This window comes from Falco rusticolus, chromosome 9 (genome assembly GCF_015220075.1).
Source record: "Falco rusticolus isolate bFalRus1 chromosome 9, bFalRus1.pri, whole genome shotgun sequence".
In the NCBI taxonomy this organism is placed as follows: domain Eukaryota; kingdom Metazoa; phylum Chordata; class Aves; order Falconiformes; family Falconidae; genus Falco; species Falco rusticolus.
In genome coordinates this window covers 5,553,150-5,559,533 of record NC_051195.1, presented here as the reverse complement: position 1 = coordinate 5,559,533, position 6,384 = coordinate 5,553,150, and the positions used below count along the sequence as shown (strand labels likewise).

The 6,384-nt window shown below is 41.9% G+C and overlaps 1 long non-coding RNA gene across 1 annotated transcript; it reads left to right on the top strand.

The window, feature by feature from the left end:
* The first annotated feature begins 2,005 nt into the window (after window positions 1-2,005).
* LOC119153707 lies at window positions 2,006-4,845 on the top strand. The gene is made up of 3 exons (XR_005106197.1): window positions 2,006-2,229; window positions 3,175-3,273; window positions 3,758-4,845. It is a non-coding gene; the product is annotated as an uncharacterized LOC119153707 (long non-coding RNA).
* The last annotated feature ends 1,539 nt before the right edge of the window (window positions 4,846-6,384 follow it).

Here is a 6,384-nt window from a genome sequence, read left to right as displayed (position 1 = left end):
AAACATCCCTCCAAAAGTCAGTACATTGGGAGGCACATACACCAAACAAAATCTGAACAGCTAAATTTAGTCCGGATAGGAAATTAGCTTGAGGTTAAGTAAAGTTTTCTGCTACTTTGTTTTGTTTTTAGATTACCCAAGAGATGTTCCTTCCTGGAAAGGGAAATAGGACGGAGATATATAGCTGTTTTTCAATCCCTTCATTTACATGGACTCATTTCAAGTACGTTTTATCATGTGTTTGTGATTTAAACCTTACTGGCTCCTATTTTCAGATAAAGATTTGAAGTGACAGTACTAGGTCTGTGTGCAGCCCAGCTCCTATCAGTACCTCTCTCCTGGGCAGGGGGACACCCTCCTTCCAAACTCTTACCTACTCTGAACACGAGTGGACAATGTAAAAGTCTATTTTTTAAAAAATCCTTTGTATATAGTAGTTAGAACTGGTATTTACTGCAAAATTGTATTTCAGAACAGATGAAAACTTATGAGCTCTGCTATGTAATGTCTAAGCCGGAGGAGACACAGTTCTTCAATCCAGCAACTCCAGCCAAAGCTCAGTAAAATCTAACCCACAGGCTTTCTGGATACATATTTTATGTAGCCTACCTAAAATTTTTGCTTTAACATAATTTTGCTTGGAGATGATGCTTCTAAACCTACATCCTGGCACTAAGCAGCCACGGCTGGCTGTGTGTTTGCATACATCAAACCAGATCTATAATTTCTGATCTTTTTCATTAAAGATACCATTTTCTTTGTATAATTTTCTCCTGTTTGTTTTGCAATAATCAGGGCAGAAGTAACTGTAGGAAAGCATGGAGTTATGGGTTTATTTACTGAGCCAGGATATAAAGCTAGTTGCTTAAGCAAACACAAACTGTTTAAACAGTTGTTTGAGCAAACATAAAGGATGAGGTACACTGGAAAGGATTCTGAAAATGCTCTGAAAGTGGGGGCTTGGTGGGGTTTTTTGGTTATAACAAGGTTATACCATCACTTCTTAAAACTGCTGAGATGATGATAGGAGAGGAGGAGGACTCTCAGCACTTGTATAATGAGGTTTTTTTGTTGGTAAGACTTCTACCTGCGCTGCTGGGGAGCCCTCGCAGGGAACTCATACTCCCCAAGCCTCCTGCAGCCCAGGGGTGGCAAAAAAGTGTGCACAGGGGAAAACTAGCCCTGGCCAGGGCCTCCCCCCTCCTCCTTTGCTGGAAGCATGGCTGGATTGGGATCTGTAGGAAAAAACTGGTGAGAAACCGCTTCAGTGGCTCTGCATGCTCGGGGACTTCCAGAGCTGCGGCAAGCCAGGCTAAATAGTTCTGCAGTGGAACCTCCCTTTGAAGGCTGCTATTTACTTACTCCAAAGTTATTCTTTCAGAGGAAGTGATAGGAATGTACAGCTTCAGAGCAGGAAATACCACTGTCTTAATAATACCGTGCATAGGAACACAGGGCGTTAGGGTGGCATTGAGCTGGACAGGCAGCTCTTGAAGCAGTCTTGCATCCGGAGGGCTTGCAGGAGATTCCTCTGCTGGCAGGGTCCTAGCCAAGCATTGCCGCGCAGTGAGATGGAAGAATCATTTGCAGAACAGAAATAGAACATGTTGGAGGTTATTCCTTGAAACTCAGATTACTTCGTTTTGTACCGCATCCTTACAAAATGTCTTGAAGTCCTAGTCAGACCTGGGCCAGAGGAAGGGTATTAGAAACAACCTCTGAACTGCAAAGCGGTTGGTTCCCTGTCGCATGTATAGAATAGCTTTGGCGGTACACCTTGCGATATAAGGTACGCTGTAAATGATGCTAAAAAGTAGAGGACAGAAAGGCGTTTTTAGCTTAGCGGATAGACTACTGTTATCCTTACATGCACTTCATAAATATTTTTTTGACTTTTTGGAGGTTTCTGAAGAGTGCATTATTCACAACACCCAGCTATCCCTCCTGAAAAGGAGTGTGCTCCCTGGCATCTTATGAAATGCTCACTGTGTTTAATAATATTTTTTCAAGTATCTATGAGTTTTTTCTATTCTGTATAACATGTGAAAGCTCACCTCTCAAAATGACAAGAAGGAAAGATGGAGCTGAGGGTCGGCTTGGCCATGACACCTTTCCATTGCATTTCTTGCCAACCTCCCTCAGGATCCTTGTCACGACAGTCTGGTTTCATCACAGCATTTTACTCCATGGCTCCTGATGAAGTCAGTTGAGGAAGCTGCTTTTAAAAAGGTAAGGAAAAAAAAACCCCAAGTAGAAAGTAATTACTGAAATTCAACACTGAATCAGAATTACATTATGAATTTCCTTTGCATGTTCTGGCTTAGCAAAAAGCTCTGTCCTACAGCTCCCAATACTCCATCTCTTTGGGCCTTCCACAGTCCTCTGTGCCACTGGAAAATGCCATTACAAAATGGCACCATTTAGAATCATTTTCTTCCTAAGGTGCTGTTTTGCTGATTGACTGGATACCAAGCCAAAATGAATTCCAAATCAAATATAAGAATAAATGCAGTTTATTTTATTACAATATAATACATGAAAAAAGCATGCAATATGATAAAAAGAAACAGCACTAGTTACTATGCACAATATGATAAAAGAGCTATAGGAACAAAGCATCAAATCATTACTGTGAAGCGTTCCAGAGACTTAGAAAAGGATACCTCACCAGTTACATCCTTACCGTCACCCCGGCCCACCCTTTGGCTGGGAAGCCCCATTGCAGCCAGCACCAGGAGTCTCTTGGTAACTGGGAAAATTCCCGTGCGGTGCATCCACCCGTAGGTGAGGCTTCTGGCCCAGCCCTGGAGCTTGCCTGCCTTTATACTCAGTGAAAAGCAAAAATAGTTTGCACACGCAGTGTATGTAAGCTTTTAAGTTTAAGCTAAGTGCAGGCGTGCACTGTCTCATGATTTGCAAGGTTCACACACGCCAGGGACATGGGCCAGACGCCTGAGCGCAGTGGCGTTACACCATGACGCAGCTGCACACAGTATTTATTGTCTGGACAGTCCTGCTCGTATCTGGCTTGTTCAGGGAGCTCAGGACAAACACTACCTGCTCATTGAAGTTGTCCTTGAGCTCCCTGAGCTCCCTGTCCAAGTTAAACGATTCCTAATTAAAGACAAAGACTTTGTCATAAGCAGTAATTGATTTAATAAATTTTCACCACAGGTGCAACTACTTTCCTTTCAGCTGGAGAATGCTGATGGCACAAGAGACGGCAAAGATTTTTCCTTGCGAGCTGTGAGGTTCGGTGTGGTCTTTGAACAGGTACGTAAAGCACAGAAACAGAAACAATATGGTACAAGTCTCAAGTTTTAGCGTGTTTTTCAGAAGGTGCCAATATGCTACATGTGTAATGTGCATATTTCTGGAAAATTATGAATCACATAGTTTTTTCCTGTAAAAATGACAGCTGTTTTCTAGGATGTCAAATCTGTAACTCCTTCCAAATAGCAAAACAAATTAAGTAAGACTAACTAAAGTGGTAGGCAGAATATTTTGAAGAATGGGAAGCAGAGTGGATAGCACCCGATTTTGCAGCACATCTGTGATGAGGAAGGGAAGAGGGGCCATCTCCATGCCAGCACTGTGCGGATAACGTGGTCCATGCATGGGACCGATGCATGGTAACAAAATCCATTTCTTTTATCGAACACTAGTTCATTCTGGTGGTGACTGAACATGGATTTTACTAAGCATGCAGGCTTCTTTTATAGGCAATATAATTCATAGAATTCCTTTTAATTTTCAGCTTCCTGTAGATTTTCCTCCTGCGTGCGTTGGATTAAGGCTACAGTAGATTGTCGACAGCAAAGCAGGTGTAGCATCAGCTCCAAATGGGCAAGGACCTTCCAGCAAACAGCATCTGTCACCCCAAGCATGAATGAGCCATATGCCAACAGTCCCAAAGAGCATGTGTTGTACAGACAGGAACGCTCATATATACTTGAAAATGTTTTCATGGCCTTTCCAGTGCTACAAAAACCTGTTGCATGTTAATTTCATTGTGATATTTGCCCTTTAATGAGATTATCTGGTACCAGTGTTTTTCTTCTTTGACCATCTTTTAGAAACCAAAATTCCACAAAGGAATAATTCACATTTATGAACTCTCAGATAAAAGCAATTAAACATGAAGCTTCATCATACAGCTTTTACACTGGAGTAAGAATTCCCATAGCAAAAATGGTGTTTCTGCTTGTTTGTGAAATTACCTTCATTTAAAGTAGTAATTTGATGTTGAGAAGAAAGGCAAACAATTACAGCAAACACTCTCTGTGGTACAAGTATGTTCATGCTTTTTCTGCCATCTGACTGCAAAGACAATATTTACATATGCATACAAATCATATCACATATTGAACCAGTTTTAGAACTGCAAATATTAAAGCTGCAATGATATTTTGTTGATATTTTAAACACTTGATGATGAGGAAATGCCAAGGCATTGACAAAACAGCTGGTTGTCAGGTGTTTTGCAGGGCTCATCTTCAGGAAGTCGATTTCTGAACATCTGCAGATATTAAGCGTCAGGAAATCTATTTCATCGGCTCCTTTCTAACAAAGCCCAGTATCACCCAACAGGGCATGACAGAGAGATCCATCCTGGTAGTCAATGTATTTTTTAATTATTTTCTTCCTGAGGAGCAGATAATGCTCTAGGAACATAAAGAGCAGCACAGAAAGTCCCTCTGCTTTCAGTAGCAAGTTGCATGTTGAGATGACAATGGAGACGATTATCACAGTACACATGTTGTTGCCATTTAATTATTCCCCTTCCTGTAAAAAGTCTGGCTTTAATTAAATGTCAAAATAAAGTGAGAACTTTTCTCCAAGCCATTTTAAAGTGCTCACTTCCTCCTCTGTGTTCTGCGGTTTATTAGATTTGAATGAGTAATGGGGTGGTTTCATTTGTTTAGTAAAATTAAAGTGGTCAGTAACAATTTCCTGTCTGAGCAAACTGTGGGCTGATTAATAATATCGGTGATGGTGGTGAATAGGTTTTGTTGGGTTTTTGTTGTGGGTTTTTTTGGGTTTTTTTGCAGCACACAGGTTGTGCTGCCAGCCTGCTGCTGCTTGGGGGTTTCCAGAGCTGCCGCCACTTAACCAGGCTCAGTCTCAACCCTCAACGAGACAAATGTTGTGCTTACAGGGTTGGGCTGGCACAGGAGTAGTTCAAAAGGTGCCTTCAGAACTGAACACCAAAGCAGCGTGGAGGAGACATGTTTTGAACCAAAGCTGATCTTCCTTCTTACCCAAAGATTTAATAATTTGCATTTGCAGGGCCAAGTCTGGGCGTGGTACGAGCGCTGCAAAGACCAGTGAGGTGTCCAAGTTTGGAATGTACATCTCTCATTCAGGGTGGCAGAGAAAGTGTTTGCCTGGTCCTCTCCAATGTGTTTTCCAGCGCTGCTGGCCGGGTTGGTCGTCCCTATGAGGGAATCTCTTTACTTTTCACAGAACCACTTTCTTCTTTAACCTACATGTAGCAGTTTTGCAGAACCCCACGATCCTGGGTCAAAACTCTACAACATGCCATTAATTTGAACTAACAGCAAAACTGGTAGGGAAATCAAACGCATTGTGCAAAGTTTGGCATGGAACTCAGTATTTTCACCCCTGCTGAAAATACCTTGGAAAACTATCTCTGTTTATACCTGAAAACATCCACATGTAACCAGGGGCTACAGTCTCCCAACCTAAATTGCAATTACCAGTTGACACAAACAATATTTAGCAGTTGGTCTTCCCACATGCATTACAGATTTTTGCCTGAATTTTATTCATTGCCTCTTCCGAGAGCCAGACACACAGATGGATACTGATCAGCTCACCCAAAATCCAGCGTGACACAATCCTCTTGCAAAAGGCATTTGGAAAAGGATGAAATCTACTGCAGCTATTCTTGCTATGTCTAAACACTGATGTGGTATTTGTGGCAAGCAAGTGCTTACTGCATGTAAAAGAGCTTGGACTCTGACATGAAACAGAAGAAAAAAAAAAATAAATAAGGCATAGTCCGTAGATTTTAAAACGTGGTGGCAGACACGGAGTACCAGAGAAATGTCAGGCTTGTTGCAACACCTATTGAGTCTGTGACAAAAATGCTGTCTCCAGTTATTGCTGTTCAGTTGATGACAAATACAATGCCTTTGCCATTAGTAGGCAAACACAAGGGCCTGTCAGCACCTAAGACTTCAAAACCCTACATTGACATCCAGGAGTTTGTTTAAAGAGCTGATTCAACAGGCTGCTGACGTGGTTTTTTGCTAGACTTGCTTCTTCAGCCTTTGCCCATCGATCCTCAAGTCTACATATGACCATTAGCTAACTTGGCTTTTTCTAGAAGCTGCAGGGTGTTTCAAGGGTCATGGTTAG